This window comes from Triturus cristatus, chromosome 1_2 (genome assembly GCF_964204655.1).
Source record: "Triturus cristatus chromosome 1_2, aTriCri1.1, whole genome shotgun sequence".
In the NCBI taxonomy this organism is placed as follows: Eukaryota; Metazoa; Chordata; class Amphibia; order Caudata; family Salamandridae; genus Triturus; species Triturus cristatus.
In genome coordinates, this window is record NC_140580.1 from 388605027 (window position 1) to 388625441 (window position 20415).

A 20415-nucleotide genomic window follows, 5' to 3' on the forward strand; every position below is an offset into this window, starting at 1 on the left:
AATGAGAGCTATGAATATGCGTTGTCCGTGGGCAAAATACTGGCTCTACGGACCAAGCAAAAAGGTGGTAGGAATAATATAGCTGAAGTTAAGGGACAGGATGGTACACCCTTTACAGACATAAAAGACATCATTAAGGCTTTTGAGAAGTTTTATCAAGATCTGTATCGGCAAGATTATCTTGATCCTTTTTTGTCTAATGAAACTGAAATAGCTCTGGGAAATCAACGCAGGGTTCGTGAAGAAATTAAGCAAGAGATGGAAAAAGAGAGCACAATGGAAGAGATATTATTAGCCCTACCGAATATGGCCCCAGGAAAAGCGGCGGGTCCCGATAAAATTCTTTTGGAATTTTATAAAGCAATCCAAGAGGAAATCGCTCCGTTACTTTTGGATTTGTTTCTTGGAGTACAATACAGCGGGGTTCCTCCTGAATCCTGGCAAGGAGCAGATATTTTGGGCTTTTTAAAAAAAGGGAACCCCCTGACAACCCTGCATCCTACAGACCCATATCTCTTATGAATCTGTTTACTCAAAAGTTCTCGCGACTCGATTAGGGGGAATCATAGCTCATCTAGTCTCACCATGGCAACACAGCTTTGTACCGGGAAGAGGCACAGCAGATCACATCAGACATGCTGTAGCCGTGTTTGAGATAACTGAGACAGCGGGTGAGAAGATGGCTATGATCCTCTTAGATGCAGAGAAGGCATTTGATCGAGTCTCATGGCAATATCTATGGTCCACTATGGTACATAGAGGTTTCGGGCCTGGTTTTATAACAGCTATAAAGGCAATGTATCATAGACCATATGCGAGACTATATATAATGGGTCAAGAATCAAGCCGCATTGATATCTCAAGAGGGACACGACAGGGCTGTCCTTGCTCTCCCTTACTATTTGCCCTATATATTGATATTTTTATACAACAAATTCTTCAAGACCAGTCAATAACACCAGTCTGTTGCAATGGTTATGAATCAAAGATAATGACTTATGCCGACGATCTTGTGGTAGTGACCACCGATCCAGAAAAAGCAATCATTCAAATTCAGAAACTGGCCAGTGATTATGGCCGTAAATCTGGCTATTTATTAAACACAGGGAAAACACAGATTGTATGCAACTCTAAAAACTCCCTGTAATGATCCCCGAAAACAAGATGAGGTCATCTATCTTGGGATAAAGATTAGAAGCAAGGTAGACTCCATCTGGAAAATAAATATGTTGCTCATGATAAATAGGATCGGCACGGACCTACGATCTCTAGATAGACTCCATCTTTCACTTATAGTAAGATGTAACATACTCAAAATGGTTCTGTTTCCCAAGGTTCTATATATGTTTAGGTCGGTATCTTTAGCAATTTTGTTTGGAAATTCCAGAAAATTTGACGTTCCCTTAAATTTTTAACACTACCGCAAGATCGAGGTGGATGGTCAGTCCCTAATCTTAGGTTCTACAATTTCGCAGCTTTTTTTACAACAGATGACCTTTGTGACCTCATAAGGAAAGGGATACAGAATAGAAAGACATCGGGAAGCAAAACCAAAATAACAGAAAATCCAACATACACTACTTGAAAATATATACTTTGCAAGAATACTTTAGAAATGTAGTTCCTTGATGTTGTTAGCTCTGTCCAGAGCTACCGCAGCACTGAAAGTAACAGAATCCAACAGTTCCACCTGATTGCGTCGGTCGGGGATGTCGGCAGACTCATAAACAGTACCTTTTGTGTTGTGGCCGACTTGTTGGTGTGGGTCGGTTGAGGCAACAGTTGCGGTTGCGATGTGAAGCAGAGCGGTGAAGCGTGCAGTGTCTTCAAGTCATGGTGCAGACAGTGGCTCGGTGATGGTTGTCCAGCGGCGTGGGTGGGACCAGGGCTGTGGTAAGTAGTGAAGGCGATGCTCGATGTGGTGCTGTCAGATCACGGTGCAGGCGACAGAGCTGGTTGCGGGGCGCTGGCGTCGGTCGGACTGGAATGCCGTGTGGGACAGGGGAGGTGCATTGTGAGACTTATGAGTGGTGCCCCTAAGCCACGATGCAGTCACGGAGGTTGCTGTCAGTGGGCAGCGATGGTGAAACCAGGGTGGCAAAGTGAAATGAGACAGTGCAGTGCCCATACGTCACGGTGCAAGCAGAAGCTCGGTAGTGGCGACATCAGTCGTCGTCGGTGAGACCAGGGTTGCGGTGCAAGATGCGGACGGTGCCCTCTGTGGTGCCTTCTGGACACGTAGCCAGTTATAGACCCAGTGATGAAGTAGGCTGCTTTCCCTCCTCTGTGGCAACTGAAAAAACAGTTCCAGAAGCAGTACCCAGAGGTCGGTGAAGTCTTTGCTGTTCCTGAGACTTCGTGAACAGGAGGCAAGCTCAATTTCAAGCCTTTGGAGATAATCAGCGCATGTGTAGAAAGTTCAGTCCAGTCCTTTCACTTGCAAAGCAGAAGCTGCAACTGCAGGCCAACCCAGCAAAGCAACAACACAGCAAAGGGGCTGTACTCCTCCAGGCAGTTCTCCCAGCTCTTCTTCTTGGTAGGATCCTTGATTCCAGTGACTTCTCTAAAGTCTTTGATTTCCCTGAGACTTCCAACAGGAGGCCAGCTCTACTTCAAGCGCTTGGAGAAACCTCTAACAGCAGGGTGATGAACATACAACCCAGTTCTTTCCCTGCCCAAGACAGAAGCCGCAAGCAGCGGGCCAACACAGCAGAGCATGTAGCAAAGTGGCAGTTTCTCCTGACAGCTTTTCCAGCTCTTCTTCCTGGTAGGTTCCTTAGTTCAGCAGTAATCTAAACTTCTGGGGTCTGGGCCCCAATAGTTATACTCAGTTTCTCCTTGTTCTTTTGGGCAGAGAGTGTCTGTGCTCTGCCCGAACCAGTTCTGTCCTCTCTGGTCCAGCTTCCCGGCAGGAGGTGGAGACAGCATTGTCCAAGGCAGACAGGGCCTATGCAGGTGCAAGGGAAATCTCCTCCCACCACTCTCAAGGCAGACCAGGCCTATTCAGTCCAGCCCTGACTCATTCAGCAAAGGTAGGACACACATCAGCCCCCAGTGGCTGTCTGAGAGAATGCACATCCCCAGCGCCAGTCACTCCAAAGCCAGACAGTAAATTCAAAAACCAGCAGAGGCACACAGGATGGCAAAGCAAGAAAATACCCTCTTTCTGAAAGTGGTATTTTCAGACACAGAGCATAAAAATCATCTTTACTAAAAGATGCATTTTCACATTCTGAGTCCAGGCATACTAAACTCAATCTTTCTATCTTGTCCCAATGGGAAGTTATTTTTATAAGATGTTATAAATAAACTATGGGACAGATAGCCTTTCAATAGTGAAAAATGAAATACACTGTATTTCACTAACAGGACATGTGACATACACCAGTGCATGTCCTACCCTTAAAATACACAGCACCCTGCCCACAGGGGTAACTTGGGCCTACCTTAGGGGTGACGTACATGTAAGAAAAGGGAAGGTTAGGGACTGGCAAGTGGGTGCACTTACCAGGTCTACATGGCAGTTACAAACTGGGTGCACACATTGCAGTGGCAGGTCAATGAACCCTTTGAAGGGCAGCCTGTGTGGATGGCACAATCATTACTGCAGTCCCACTAGCAGCATTTGATTTACAGGCCTTGGGCATGCACAGTGCACTGTACTAGGGACTTAAAGGTAAATCAGATAAGCCAAACATGGAAACAACAATCCATAAGCACAATTTACACAGAGAGCATGAGAACTTTAGCACTGAATAGCAGTGGTAAAGTGCCCAGATTCTAAAAAGCAACAAAAATAGGGTCAAAAACAGGAGGCCAAAAAGTAAAATGTCTGGGGGCAAAGTCAAGTCTAACAACGATCTTAAAGAACACCTTTCCCACAAAACTTGTATAAATATAGACAAATACATTAAATAAAAAACTATGGATGTTCAAGAAAAATCTACAAGATCAAGCCCTAAAAGTGAAAGAGACCAAGAAAATATATGAAAAGGCATTATGGGAAGTCAAGAACCAGGCAAAAGCGATCTTCTTCATGCATTATTCAAAGTGAAACCAGCAATTTGGGCCAAGGAATTAGGCAAGTTATACAGGTATGTATTAGATGATGCTGCTCCAGACTCACTGAGGGGATCGACAACTCACCCTCACAAAGGGGGTGTCAAATCCAATCTAGGATGCTACTGGTTAATTAGTCTTTTAGAATTTGAAGCAAGGACTTTCCCAGGAACTTTACACATGGGCAATAATAGCACAAAAGATCGTGCCTTGGAGCCAGACAAGTTTCCAACAAGAAGGGGGGACAACATCAAACTTGCTAACTCTTTCCTTATAAATGGAAAACTCTTTTACAGCTTGGCCTTTATTGTACACATGTTTGGTGGATTTTAAATCTGCATTTGACTGTGTTCTCTGGAATTATCTATAGAAAAAATTGGAAACCTGGAGAACACCGCCAAATCTGCTCATGGCAATTCTAATATTATTTCCCAACACCTGGATGCAAGTAAAACTTTGTAAGGGTAGTAGCCTGTCTCGAAATAAATAAGACGTCTGGACTAAAAAAGTAATGTGTACTAGCTCCAGCATAATTCATCATGTACATTGCAGATGTATCCAATCAACTAGACAATAAAAACGCTCACCAGCCAAAAATATTTGGAAGATCATTCTCAAACCTGCTCTATGTGGGTGATCTCCTCCTGCTCAGCAAAGCCAAAGTAGGGCTGCAGAGGTTACGCAATAAGCTGCAAGAATTTTCTGAGATTATTAAATTGGAGATAAATTTAAATGAAACAAAAGTGCTCTAACTGGGTAAAACGATCAAAAGCCTGGAACCTGGTATATAAATGACCATAACTGTCAAAACACCAGAGTATAAATACTTGAGTGAAATCATAGATTCTAGAGGTACTTACCTAGTGCACAAGCAGCTGATAAGACCTAAACCAAATGTATTATCAACAACAGCCTTCCTAATGCTGTCCAAATCCCTGTGGGACATCACTTTAGAACCAATGGAAAAATATTGAGCGCTAAATGCTTCCAACTATCACGTACACTAGCGAAAGTCGCAATCGAGGCCAAACCTTTTGGTACGTTAACTGCCTCAACAAGCAGAGCAATATTCCACTTGCCAACACAAGTCTGGCAGGCACCAGCGCGGCCCGAGTTAGGCTTTAATGAACAGGTCTGAGAAGGAGCAGGATCTTTTCCTGAAGATGTGCCACTGACTCCATCGTGCAACAGAACACACATTAAGCAGTTTACTATGGGTGGAAATTAAAAATTCCAATGATGAGGCTCAATACCAGTGATATTTGGAGAAATCAATAAATAGTCTTCAAGCAACGGATATTTCAACAAACACAATTAAAAAATATCAAACAGGTCTGTGCGTAAGATATTCGTTCCTTAGGACAAAACAGAATTAGCGTGACGCTCACATCCTGACTGATAATGAATACCTACTCTGAGCCAAAAATACAATTGTACTAAGCTACATGTTTAAAAGGCAAATTTATGCTATATCGCTTTGGAACCCTACCAACAGGTGCATTTCTCCCTCAATGGACAAAGTGTTGAAACGTTTCTCTATGTAGACTATGAGAAATGGAGAAGGAAACTACTATTTACTCTGCCTGCATATGTCCCGCTCTTTTTAAAGAGAGCAGAGCTTTTCAGCATTACATTTTCAGCCAATTGGCTGAACCCACATGCAGACAAATCCTCATTGAAGCACTGAACACAAAAATCCTGGCCTTGATCCTTTAATTAGTCACATTTATGGGATTATTTGAAAAAAGTCAATGAATAGCGAAGTGCGATTATAAACATATTCATATTCAGTGGCAGTTGCACATAGGCCCCAGCCTGTTGTAAATAGCTCTTACCATGCATTCTAAATGTGTTTAATCGGATTGTAACCTCAGTTGCAAAAAATTGTATTTGTGTACATGCATTGGTTTTAAGCAACTATGCATGAGACAAATACATTGATTGAAAATTAGAGGTCCAAGCAGTCCACTGCCAACTTGTCAGCTGGATCTTCCACACAGGGACTGCCATTCTTCAGACCTTTCTGTCTCCACGGCCCAACTGACACTTGGAGAGCACTTCCAGCCCCTGGGTACAAATAGCAAGCAGGTTAGCTCTTAAATCTTCTCCTCAGGAAGATCCAGACAGAACTTCTTTTTCTGTTTCTTCACCTAGTCCAATTAAGTTCTGAGCAGGTTGGTGGGGCAGATCAACACTAATATCCAGCTACTTGCCTCAAGGTCACGCAACTTGAGCAAAGAGTATCTGATCTTGGTGATTTTAAAAACAACCAAGACTCTTCAACCCTAAGACGTCAATCCAAACTCACCGAATTAGAGTTGAAACTTGAGGATGTCAAAAACAGGTCTTGCCATTCCAACCTGCGATTTTTAGGCGATACACTAAGGCCAAGACAATTACCTGACTGTTACCAAATTAATCTCAGATCTAATTGTCAAGCACATGATTCTCGAGATAGCAGCCAAGGACATGGACCTTACAATTTCACGTGCTCACCGTGTTCCAGTGTTCCAGTCCCCCAACTCCAAGTACCCACGAACTATACTAGTGAACTTTGGTGATTTTCATGTGAAAGAACAGAGTCTAGACAATTCAATAAGGGATAAAGCTTACCATACCCCAGACAATTACTCTTTCAAAATCTTTTTGGATTTGTCCATATCCACAGTACAACACCACAAAGAGTTCAAATCAATTATAGATAGCTTTAAAAGTTAAGAGGCTCCAGCAGGGATTGTCCAACAGTCCAAATTGAAAGTTCTCTGCAAGCGTCAATTTCAGATTTTTCACAATGTGTAACAGGTCAAGGTGTTCCTACAATCCATCCAAAGGCTGATGCGGGTGATGGGTTTGGGCAAAGGTGGCATGGACAGCTGCATAAAAATACCTCAGTTTTTTCGATATGACTTCAGATTCACACATTTGTGTTAGTCCAGGTGCAGCTCTCCGTTTTGCAAGCCACTTTGGCATGACAGTAGGCCAATTCAGCAGGTAGGACTGCCCTACCATCCGCAGTTGCAGTCACCCGAGTTCCATGACAGGGCACTCATCTAGGGGAGGGTGTTCAAGGGAAGGGAAGGTCGACACTCAAGGGTGGGTGGGGAACTGCTTCATGGGGCTCCTGAGGTAAGGTGAATGTGGGGAGTGATAGGGTCACTGCAGGTCAGAAAAATTCAGGTGAAAAGTCCAGAAGTTATCTTTCTCTTCGAATTTGCCCTTTATGTGCTGATGTAGCAAACTCTTCGCTATGTGGGTCCATATAAAGTCTGGGGGAAGGTAGATCAAGCTTCTGATGGGTTCCAAAGCCATGGACCCAAGGTGCTTGAGGATTGTATCCTGTAAAACTAATTGCATAAATAATTGTACCAGATTCAAGTCCATTTTGGTGTAGCTCAGGTCATCAAAAGGGAAGAGCATGCTCTTTCATGAGACTCATCTTAAAGCCTCGGCTAAATAACCAAATATCCATGGATTTATTTCTTAAGCTTACTTTGCATCAGCCAGCACTGCAGTAAGGGTGGTGGCAGTCCTGATTTCATAAGATCTTTGTGTGAGGTGCAAAAGGTGCTAAGGGATCCTACGGCAATGTGAATTATGGTGAAGCTAAGGCTGTATGACAAGCTCATCCAGCTTATTAGTTATTATGCAATCACCAGAGGGACTTGGAGTATTAAGGGGGGGGATTTCACACTATCCAGGATTTCAAATTAGATTGCTCACATATTAACAAGCAGCAAAAAAAGCCAAGATCATTACGTTTCTTGACTAAATTGTGCAGCAGTTTCATTTTATTGGACCCTTGGTGGGTCGATCAAATTCAAGGGAGAGAATATACGTGTTTCTTGAAACGTTAGAACTCAGCCTCAGGAAATGATTTCTTTCTGATCTCTCCTTTGTGGAGCAGATACTGTTCAGGTATATTATCGAATCCCTTTCTGGACCATTCAGTCCCTTATGTTGATGTATCACTGAGGGATCAGAGGCCTCAACAGCCTCGTTGGTCCCTCAACAGATCATTATTAACAGATGAAAACTGGAGTATGACTATTCAATCTGTTATAGATTAATATTTCATAAGAAACTTAGGCTCAGCTTCATCTATTTCACTCTGTGAGCATTAAAAGCATTTATTTGGGGCAAGGAGATTTCTGTTAGAGCACAACGTAATAAACTTAAGGAGGGAAGAGTCTGCGGCCCTCCAGTATGAACTCGTCTGGACATGCTCACTCACTCTGCGGTCCAATCTCCAATTACAAAATCTAAGGTCCAACAAGTGTACCAAATATTATATGTCTAGGAAAATTGTCAATCGAAATACTTGTTTTCAGAGTCACTATGAAGGGAGTGAGCACGTAGAGTGCTTTTTGGAAAAGTCAGTTAAGAAAAAAGGAACAATGAGGTTATCAAAACAATCTTTGATGAAGCGGAGTGCCAAGTGGTAACTCAACCAGATTTGATAGGAAAAGTTACCTTGACCACTATACAAGGTTATACGCTTTAACTAATAGTTCTTCTCCTTAACATATTGAGGACTTTTTGCATTAAATTTGGCTACCAGCTATATCCAGCGAGCTACAGCTACTGTCACAGCACCTATTTCTTTGTCTGAAGTACAAGATGCAATAAAATCTTTCCCCAGTGCTAAAGTATGTGGATGTGATGGCCTACCAGCTGAAACCTTTAAGGTATTCAAGGCCCAAGTGGCTAAGCTTTTAGTCATTCTCTTCAATCAGATTCCTGAAGGGTGTGAGATACAGAAGCAGTGATTATTAGTTTCTTGAAAAAAAGATAAGCCCCAGACAAAACAGGCTCTTATCCCCCAATTAGCCTGCTGTATAGTGACTACAAAATCTTCACAAAAATCAGCACAGCCAGGTTAGCCCCCTAGCACAAGCTTTGGCCCATCTAGACCAAAGCATTTTTTTCCTGCTAGGCTGATCTCAACCCACACTAACTTTTTGTTACAGGCAATTGATTATTACTCCAATAATAGGGGGCGTTATCATGCTTGATGCCAAAAAGGCCTTCGATCTAGTACAATAAAAAGGTCCTATTCGCCATATTACTGAATTTCGGCTTTCCATGGAAAATGGAATGCCTATTAGAAAATCTATATAAGAAGGCTCAGGCATAATTAAAATCAATTCTCAAACGGCGGGGTGTGTCACCATTAAAAGAGGCATAAGGCAAGGGTGCCCTATGTCACCTGTTCTGCTTGACTTGTTTATTGATCCTTTGGCTGCGGCATTAATGCAAGATTCACAGATTTGGGCTCAAATTCAGGGCGCACCCAAGATAAAACTTTTCACAGGTGATATGATTTTATATCTGGCCGCCAAGGAGCAAAATATTCTCAACGCCCTTGCCAAAATTCTGGCTTTTACAGATATGGGGGGACTATAAATTCAATCAGGCCAAATCTGAAGCTCTCCTCTTCAATAGTACCACTGCGGTTCTACCTGCCGCAATGAGACCTCACTATTCTAGCACTTGTCCCATCACATACCTAGACATCTTTGTTACACAAAATTTTTCAGATTTATTCAGACTCAATTATACCACTACCTAAAACAAGGTCCACTGGTACTCTCTATTATAGAACGTGTAGCTTTAGTCAAAATGGCTATTTTTCCACTAATCCTTTTTATCTTTTCAACCATCATGATCAAAATTACCCAATTCTTTTTCAATGAAATTGACTCCATGCTTCGCGACTTTTTATGACAGGGGAAGAAAGCCCGCACTAATTTGACAACTTTATAGCTGAATGTTCAAGATGGAGGGTTAGCTCCCGCACCTTAAAAACTACTATCAAGCTGCGTTCCACAACTGGCTTGCTCGTCCATCAATGATCAGTAATCATTTGGATTATTTCTACCTCCAGCAGATGTTATGTCAGGTCGATATCTGGCTTCTTGCCTTCTTAAAAAATAAAAATCCTAAACGTACTAGATACAAGCTACCTCACATTGTGGTCTTTAGATAGGTGAAACTAAAAGATGAATTTCAGATTTCTGTTTCATCCCCACATTTGTTTAAAGGATTAGCCCCGGGCGGCTAGGATTACAATTAGAGACTGCAACCATAAGGGGATGAGAGAGGGAGGCATTTTACAGGCTCATTGATCTTATGCAACTGAGCCAGTGAAGACCTGGGAACAGCTGACTACCAATAATTCAACCATCTCTTCCAAACTGGTATTCTCTTATCTGCGAATCAGCCATTTATAAGGGGGTCACAAACAACCTCCTAATTCACTACTTGGTGACATTATTTAAGCATATTTTGTGATCGGCATCCCTGTAATAGGGAATTGGTACTGGTTATTATATCAGAAGCTAAGTGAGGTAGTGGTCCCCGTATTTTTGACTAATGTGTGGGTCTTCCCAGAATGCAAGATTGTTTTATGGTCATGGGTCCGGTTATAAATAAATGGCACATAAAGCTGATTGTGAAGCAAATTTTAAAAGGATGTATTTGTATTCCAAATGACTGCTGTATTATACTTCCCTGCAATTACAAAAGATGTTTCCCACCATCTCTGCAGCATGTTTTAGATCTGGCCGCGTGGAGAGAGATTGGCTTCATGTCTGTCTTACATGCCCAGCTCCTCACCGTTCTTGGCAAAAATATATTTTGTTTTATAAACGAAAAGCTGCAGGTTAGAATTTATCCAGATCCCTATGGAGCCTTATTCAGCATGTGTCCTCCGTGTACCCAAAATAGATTACAGCAGCAACAATGAATTTTTCTTACCACATTGATAGCTAAATCTTTAATATTGCAATTGTGGAGATCCTCCGAGGTACCCACCTTCAACCAGTGGTTGGGGAAAATGAAGCGGGTGAAACGCCGTGAATCGCTCTTGCACAACGAGTAAGTGCTTTGAAATTATTTGGAGAGATGTCGAATGATTGGTTGAAATAAGTCACTTTATCATGCTTTTATGTTTTGCCTGTCATTTTGGCTGTTTCAGTGTTTTATATCATGTTTGCGATTTTGTGACGTATGCACTTATTGGGATGTTATTTCCTTCTTTTTCTTACATACTCTGATATTGGATTTCCTGTTTTGGATTGAACTCTTGCATCATGATGGATAAATATTAGTATGAGCTTTTTCTACCTGATTAATAAAAATAATGAAAACAAAAACTTCCAGGCAGCAGAGCAAATTAGCATTTTATCGTCACCTTGACATTCCATTTAGCAGAAACCTACCTTGAATATTGAGCTGGATTTTAGATAAATATTAAAAACTAAATCTGAATGCAGTGTGCAGCATTTTGTCTAAGAGAACATTTAAAATAGTTACTTTTAATCATAAGTAGGTCTTTTCAACAGTAAAAACCAAAAAAGGCTTTTTGGTTCAAATAACGTTTTTTAGGGAGTAACTGCAGGGATACATTTCCCGTTTCAGTTGTATGACGTGACCACGCATGTAATTACCATGCATGCCTTTACATCGCTGCCTGTACAACCATGCATCATTACCACGCATACATTTTGTACGATAATTTTTACAATGTTTATGCCTTTTCCATGATAATATCTTTTTCATTTTGTTATGATTTGTCATTCATGCATATGCCAGACATCTGGCAGGATAGGTTGTCATCACTGATTGTTGATGTATATATGCACACTACCTTCCCTTTGCACATCACCTGCACATATCCCCGCTATGCACTTGTCACTTCACCTTGTGTGCACCTGCTTTGCATAAATGCATAAATGTGAAATACATTATACTCCATAAAGTTGATTCATTTCAATACCTGTGATATAATTAAATCATAACCATTGTTGGAATGACTTAATTGGTGTTGTCGTACTTTGTCTTCATAACTTAGATCATTTGTTGTTTTTCTACGCACTGTGAATGTTCTCCGATGGGTCTTGAGGGGCAGAGGTGACTTGAACGCTGCTTGACAAGACTGAACCTGGTCCTGACCCCTAAAACCACCCCCTGCTTCAGTCTCCTGCCCTGCCGTGAACCATAAGTCTGTTCCTTTCTTGGCCCCAAGCCCTAAAGCTGCCAGCCATGCCACAGTCCCCTGCTCAGCCCTTTGTTCCGTAACCCTTCCCCTAGACCCCCAAGCCCTAAAACCGCCCCCTGCCGCAGCTCCCTGCCTAGCCCTGAACCTTAAGTCTGCCCCTTTGTTAGCCCTTATCCCTGAAGTTGACCCCCCCCCAGCCCCTGCTCGGCCCTGAGTCTCCAACCCATGACCATTACCATCTATTACAACAAACATGCCTTTGCCACAACATATTCGTAGTAAATGCTTTGTGGTAACAGACATGCTTGGAAAAGGCATGTTCGTTGTAAAGGATGCATGGTAATGGTTATGCGTGGTTGTGAATGCGTAATATTGGCTGTTTCCCATTTCCTAATATTTATGTCCGACTTTTAAACATTAGTCATCCAGTCAGTAGTAAAGTAAATTCATACTTATTGGTGCCTTATCTAAAGAGTAAGAATATACATATATAAAAACATTACAATTATTGAACGACCAGTTAATAACTTTGATGCATTAATTACAATTACTTTTCAAATATCATAAAATTAGTTTTGGGACAATTTGATTGAATCTTTAGTTATGTTTAAAGGAAACAAAATTTTCATCAAATGATAAGTACTACAGGATGAATTGTGGGGTTGTTACAAATCAATTAGATGAGCTGCACATGAAGGAAGTTAGAGAAACCATAACTGCCAAATCAATTCTCCATTGCCCATTTATTGAAACAAGTTTTTTAATTAACTTGACAGCAGTCTAACGCTTTGGGGTCGATTCCGATGTCGTTCAGAAGGGCTCCGAATCAAATTAGTGTTTGCCGAATCTGATCCGGAACCCTTGTTTCTGACCGAATCGTACACACTTCCCAACGACCGAGTCATCTGGAAAGCATTCCAGAACCGATTCGGTAGGAATGCTTTCCGAACTACATCCCAATCACCCCCTTTATCTGTAAGTTCAGGCCTATTTGTACAAACCCATGGCCCAATGTGCAAAGGAAAATCAATGATTGGAGCTCATCATTTACTTAGATTAGCACCTATGTCTGCATGTATATCGCTGCCACAAAGTCATGCATTAAAAATGGAAGAAGATTTACTTCTAGTAGGCAGGTGTGTCATCACCTCTTACATCACGAAGTGAAGATGCTTATAACTCCAAATGCACCCAACTGTAAACTAATTACTATTAACTTTACTGGCATATTTTAGTTGTAAATATGTAAAACTAAGTTCTAAGTAACATATGTGGAGATCTTTGCCTATGCTATGTAGAACTATTATTTGAACAGAAAAGGAAAGCAGGCATCACCTGAGAAAAATCAAGCGCTTGACAGTCATCACAAGCGAAATCTCATAAATACAGACCGCATGGGGTGGAGACTCCTGCGACCAAATTTACAACTGTAAAGTTACTATTAGCAGAATTCATGATGGCTGTGGACATCTCCGCCACCACTTTTTGGGAAAAAGGGGGTGGTGATGGACAGAGTCTCTGAATGATGCAGAATACTCTTACCAAGTCAAGAGATCATGGTTTTAATCCATCACCGTTTTTTAGCTCAATGCACCATCCCAGCTCAGAACCTGGCTACATGCAAGTTAGTCTGTACCTGTCCCAGTGCATGATGGGAACAGGACAAACCAAACTACCAAGCCAATTCTTATACTGGGAAGGAAACAAGCTTCCGGGGACCGGTTTCTGGCATCACAGCCTTCGTCGGCCCGGCTTGCCTGAATCCTGATGGTGCAATGAGCAAGGGACTCACGTCTGAGCATACCCTCCCACACTGAGTGTGGTTAAAAACGATTTGGGAAAAAGGGGGTGGTGATGGACAGAGTCTCTGAATGATGCAGAATACTCTTACCAAGTCAAGAGATCATGGTTTTAATCCATCACCGTTTTTTAGCTCAATGCACCATCCCAGCTCAGAACCTGGCTACATGCAAATTAGTCTGTACCTGTCCCAGTGCATGATGGGAACAGGGCAAACCAAACTACCAAGCCAATTCTTATACTGGGAAGGAAACAAGCTTCCGGGGACCGGTTTCTGGCATCACAGCCTTCGTCGGCCCGGCTTGCCTGAATCCTGATGGTGCAATGAGCAAGGGACTCACGTCTGAGCATACCCTCCCACACTGAGTGTGGTTAAAAACGATTTGGGAAAAAGGGGGTGGTGATGGACAGAGTCTCTGAATGATGCAGAATACTCTTACCAAGTCAAGAGATCATGGTTTTAATCCATCACCGTTTTTTAGCTCAATGCACCATCCCAGCTCAGAACCTGGCTACATGCAAATTAGTCTGTACCTGTCCCAGTGCATGATGGGAACAGGGCAAACCAAACTACCAAGCCAATTCTTATACTGGGAAGGAAACAAGCTTCCGGGGACCGATTTCTGGCATCACAGCCTTCGTCGGCCCGGCTTGCCTGAATCCTGATGGTGCAATGAGCAAGGGACTCACGTCTGAGCATACCCTCCCACACTGAGTGTGGTTAAAAACGATTTGGGAAAAAGGGGGTGGTGATGGACAGAGTCTCTGAATGATGCAGAATACTCTTACCAAGTCAAGAGATCATGGTTTTAATCCATCACCGTTTTTTAGCTCAATGCACCATCCCAGCTCAGAACCTGGCTACATGCAAATTAGTCTGTACCTGTCCCAGTGCATGATGGGAACAGGGCAAACCAAACTACCAAGCCAATTCTTATACTGGGAAGGAAACAAGCTTCCGGGGACCGGTTTCTGGCATCACAGCCTTCGTCGGCCTGGCTTGCCTGAATCCTGATGGTGCAATGAGCAAGGGACTCACGCCACCACAGCAGAGTCCTCTGTAGTGAAAGTAATAAGGAAAATTAATGCATTTTAGTAAAATTTCAAAAAACATATTTATTAACTGAATTAAAAAATAGACAAACCTTCAGTAATAATTAAGTAGGATGCAACGTTTGTGAGTTGATGTGCTGTGTCTTGTTAGTGGGATATCCCTTGGTGTAAAGGAGTTAAGGAAGGATGAGGTTTCAGTGACCACAATTGTGATTGAAAATAGGCACGCCATTGTGACTAGCAATTAGGAGTAGAGTCACTTTCTCAACCTCTCCTAACTGCGATTCGGAATGGGTTGCAAAACCCATTTTGTGAGTCATTCTGCATCCCTTTATGAAAGCTGTTGGGCAAAACTGGGGGGATCAAGCAGTGGTCAAGGAGATCACTGCCTCCTCTTTCCTCTGCATATCCAAATGGGCAACCTTTTTATTAAATCAGCACTGGTTACCATTCACAAATGCAAACAGAGTTATGGCGGTCTATTGTTCCGTGCAGGTCACAATCACTGTGTTTGTAGCAAATCAGCTGGAATGGCAAAAAGTGTCCTGCCTTATTAATTAAGCATGTTTTTCTGCAACCTCCTGTGAAAGAAGGCTTCTCACAGTGATCTATTAATAAATAGGTTGGATCACAAAATCAGAGACACATCACACAAAGTGGTCACCAACCTTTGTGACCTGCCTCATACCCTTAGTTAGGTTTGAGCTAAAAGTTGCATTAAACAGATGAAAGTCTGGTACACTGATTAACTCTTGGTTAATGTAGGACAGCATCTATATTCCTCCACCAAAGGGTACTTATAATATTGGTGAAAGGTTTCTGGCTATACATATTTTCCTTAGTGTCAGGGATTCTGTAGGCAAGTTTAAGGTGTGTGGACTAGGTATGAGTTTATATTAGATTGTTTTCACAATTTAGTGTGTGCAATGCCAATCATTATTTAAAAATGTACCTCCTGCATAGAGGTATGGCCTGATATTGCTGAAGGTAGTCAAAATGTCTGGGGAGAACTTCGGTGGAGGGATTAAAAATTAGCATGGGAATCAGGTGTGTCATTCCCTGGTTGTTCCTCATGAAAATAGTGTTGTGGAAAGGTTAAAGGTACTTAAAGAAGAATTACAACACTTTTGGAAGAAAGAAACTTGTAGATTCAATCAAAGAAACCTGGAAACATAGTGGAGCCCACCAGCCTGAGCTCTGCACAACCAGATCCTGATCTTCAACTGAACAAACTGGTGAGATCTGGAACTGGAACACAAGACAAGCCAGCAGAGTCCACAAGATAAGGTACAATAAACAGAATACAATATGTAGAAAAAAATTAAATGATGCAAAAGAGCAGAAGAGTGCAACAGATACATTCTGCATATGTCTTATAACCCTCGGTAATTCCACCCCACCACAAAATTGACTAATGCCCCTGGTATCTGCAATTTCAGAGAGGACATTGGGGCATGTGTAAAGAGACCCAAGATGGCACTGGTGATGAATGCTTCACTGAATAAAAAACTGTATCACAACATAGCGTTGCACAACTTAATATATAAGAAAACAAAGCAGAACAGTGTTCCTTAAATTGTGGAGGAATTATTATACCATATGTGGTCAGGGATACAGGGAAAGACAGAGCTGGAATCACAAATATGTTGCTTTGACTTATGTTTGTAGTGCTGCTGACTTACTCATGAATTCTGGAGCATCTCTCGAGTACTACAAGGTTAACTCAGTTTAAATCAGTCTGAGTCAAAGCTATAGAGCCCATATAAAGGTTGATGCTACTACATTCTTTTAAGTGAATTGCCATTTTTGTAACTCTTTTCCCAAGCTGAGGTTCCCATTTATAAAAGAGCATTGTGAGAGGAAACGTCTTCATTGTGTCCATAGGATTATTTCACAAGGACGACATTAGAGCCTGGGAAGAGGTGAGATGGACCCAGGATACCCCAGTGATTTCCCTTGAGGAGGAGGAGAGCCCTGGCATTAAGCATGAAAAGAATGAGGCGTTTGCAAAACATATGGAAGAGAAGAGATTGGCACTAGAGAAAAATGAAGATGCCACTAACACAGGTAGCTTCAGAAACAAATGGCTAGAAGGTACTTGCAGAAAGACAGCAAGCTAAGCCAGATATGATTCAACAACAATGAGCTTCAGTGAGGTGTTTTTGAGCCTCTTGAAAACGAGTAAGAGGTTTCTGACTGGACAAAACCCAGTCCACTTTGCAAAACTCAACAACTAAACATGCAAAAGAAAGATTTGTACCAAAGTTTCTGACCCACCGGTACTTCCCTTTGGAACTATTTTCTATCACACATTTTTATACCCTGGTCTTTGTCATTACAGAAATTGGTACCTTACTCTAATCAGTCCACCCCCATTTTAATGAAGTAGTCGTCGTGCAATACTAGCTTCTAAACACACCCACTAGATACCTCAGATGTATTGTGGTGTCTGGGCTCATCGCAACAGTCTGTGAAGCACCAGTAGATTCTGCCTAACCCTTTCAGGCAGACCCGCAAGAGGCGATGTGTATATGTGAGGAAGCCTGCCTGAGTGAAATGTTAGTCACCCATCGCCAAATTTTGCAGCAGTTTAACCATTTAGTGAAATACCTCTGGTGAAGTGTAGATTGAATCTCATGGCGCTATCAGCAAGACTGCAGCGGTAATCCAAATTAATTCAATTCAATTTAAAGGCATTTCTTAAGTGCGTGGCTACCCAACGGACATCCCAGCTCTTAAAGGTCTGCCAGACTATTAGGAAATCATGATTACACAAATACAAATGCTTTAAGCTGTTTCCTGAAACTGAGTAAATTATCATTCTGCCTGAGCACTGGAGGAAGGGAATTCTATAATTTGGGAACCAACTGTACAAATGAGCACTCGCCACTCATGGCCCTAATCTCCTTTGGGATGGCCAGCAAATGTAAGTTCCTGGATCTTAAATCTCTTGCGGGACAGTAGGGGAGAATCAAATGATGTAGAATTTGCAGCCCCTTCCTACACAGAGCACAGTGAGCCAGGCCCTAAGATTTAAACTGAATAATTTTTGTATTGGCAGCTAATTTAGCAAGGCTAATGCAAGCGAAGCTGTCTCAGTGTTTTGGGATTCCCTAGAGAATCCAGGCAGCACCATTTTGGATCACTTGGAGTTTCTTAATCACGGATTTTGAGCAACCTGAATATAGGGAGTTACCATAGTTCAACCATGATAGTTCCAAGCCTTGAACAACCTCTCTTCATACAGGGCATGGTAACCAACTCAGTAGCTTCCTAAGGGTTCTCAGAAGGCCAAAGCAGGTTTGTGACAGTTTCTAGCCTGAGCTTCCATGGTAAGATTGCTATAAATGATGATGCCCAGACTTTTAATTCTAACTTGGAAGATGGGAGATTTCCTAAGCACTTGGGCCAGCTGAGAATACTATATAAGGAGAGATTATTTCCAACTATTAGTAACTCTGTCTTACCACTATTGCATTTTATTCAACTGGCCACCATCAAATCTACAACTTCAGTTAGACAGGAATTGAGTTGGTGTGATACTGTATTGGAAATGGAAGAGAGGGAAAATATTATCTGTGTGATATCTGCATACGACACCCTTGAGAAACCATGGGAGCATATCATGTCTCCAATTTGGTGGACTTATAGATTGCAAAGTGTGGGGCTTAGTGAAGATCTCTGTGGAACCCCACATTTTAGGTGAAGGGAGGCTGAATTGAAAGGTCCTTCACTGACCTGAAAACTTCTGTCGCTCAGGAAGGAGATGAGCCATGTGTGTGCAAGACCAACATTCCCCAATTCTTCCAGTCTTTTAAGATAAATTGGATGGGAGACCATATCAAATGCTGCACTCACATCCAGCAAAATGATCACAGCTGATCCCCCTTGGTCGCGAATCCCTTTTAACTCTTCTGTGACTGTTAGGAGAGCTGTTTCCATGCTGCATCCAGGCTCAAAAGCCTCCAAGTCTTTTAGACTAGTTGTAGGCTTCCAAAAAGCTGGAGAAAGGTTTATTAATAAATGTTATTGGCCTGTAGCTCTCTGCAAGGACCCGGACCATGTGGGGTTTCTCTAGCAGAGTTTGAATAATGTCATATTTGCAGTCCTTCAGAACCGTTCCACTCTCCAGTGACCAGTTGCAAATATCGGTCAGCACTGGAAAGATTATGTCTCCTCCTTTCAATACGACATCAGGAGGTGCTGGATCAAGCAGGGAGCCTGATTTCACTGCTACAGTAACAACAATCACGTCTTCCCTTTCTTTTGGAGGTAATGAGGCTAATTCCTCTTTTGTTAGGGCCGCACACACAGATCCCAACTTTAGCCAAGAAACTGTGTGGTTGTTTACTTTAGAATAAATTGTTCTGAAAGAGTTGGCAGTAAAGGTTTTGTTGTAACAGTGTAACTCAAAAACAGAATATGCATATAAAAAAATGAGCATTTGAGCTCTATCATTGTAAGAGGTGTGAGTTCATTGCCATTAACAGTATTCCTTTATCTGCAATTGCCTGAAAATTCAGCAACATAGCAGAATAGAAACAACTGAAATCAATAACTATATTTTTCTTCAGCTGCTCTTAGCGTCACTTGCATTTAGCACTAAAGTGACCTCAGAGTTGTGGCCAGTCTAGCCATTGTGCCACAATGGCATTTTCCCAATGGGCTGCAGGCTAGGAGATCTTTAGAATGCAGTATGGACTGCCATGAACAGACCATGACCCAATTGCACCATTCTAGTTGTGTGCCCTTGCAATTTGGGGCTGATGTGAACATTTCTACCAGGGTTGATCGTGGTTTCCAGCCGACTTTGAGAGCTGTACTTTAAGACAACTCTTGTTCTTGGGCGAATGATTTAAACATAACTCCAAAGTAGCTCAGAAGTTGCCAGAAGTTTCTGTATTTACATCCCTAAGTTAAAGTTCCAGTGGCTTCAAGCATAATGCATCAAGTGCTTCAGAACACTCTTTGTAAGCTCTAATCGATGGAAGCCAGAAAGTAAAAGGAAACAAATCAATCAGCATTAAATTCACCCCCATCACTACATTCCTGGTAACCAGAGATAAGCTACAATAACCCAAGTCAGTGTTTTTCAATTACATTCGAATGTATTTTCTCCGGGGTCCTGCTCTCTGTCATGTTCACGTGATTTATGCTCTCAGTTATTGGAACATGGAAAAAGTTGCCCTCTCTAGAGTTTAAAGGAATTTCTCATACTCAAGTTATTATTATTAAGGGCATACTAACTAACAAAAACGTTCCGATGTGCTACATAGTAATCTAAAAATAGTTCCTAAATGCAATATGCTGTAGTTGTCAACCTTCACGTGTGGATATAAGCAACAGTATGTGAGTCATTGACATGTATTTTTTATGATTTGTGGGCAGATTCACTAAGGCCAGTGTGGCGTAAGACTATTATTTTACTCTATCAATATGAGCTAAGTTTTGCGTCACGTTACGTCAAGCGAACACCTGTGCAAACTTTTGGATCTCTACCCTAT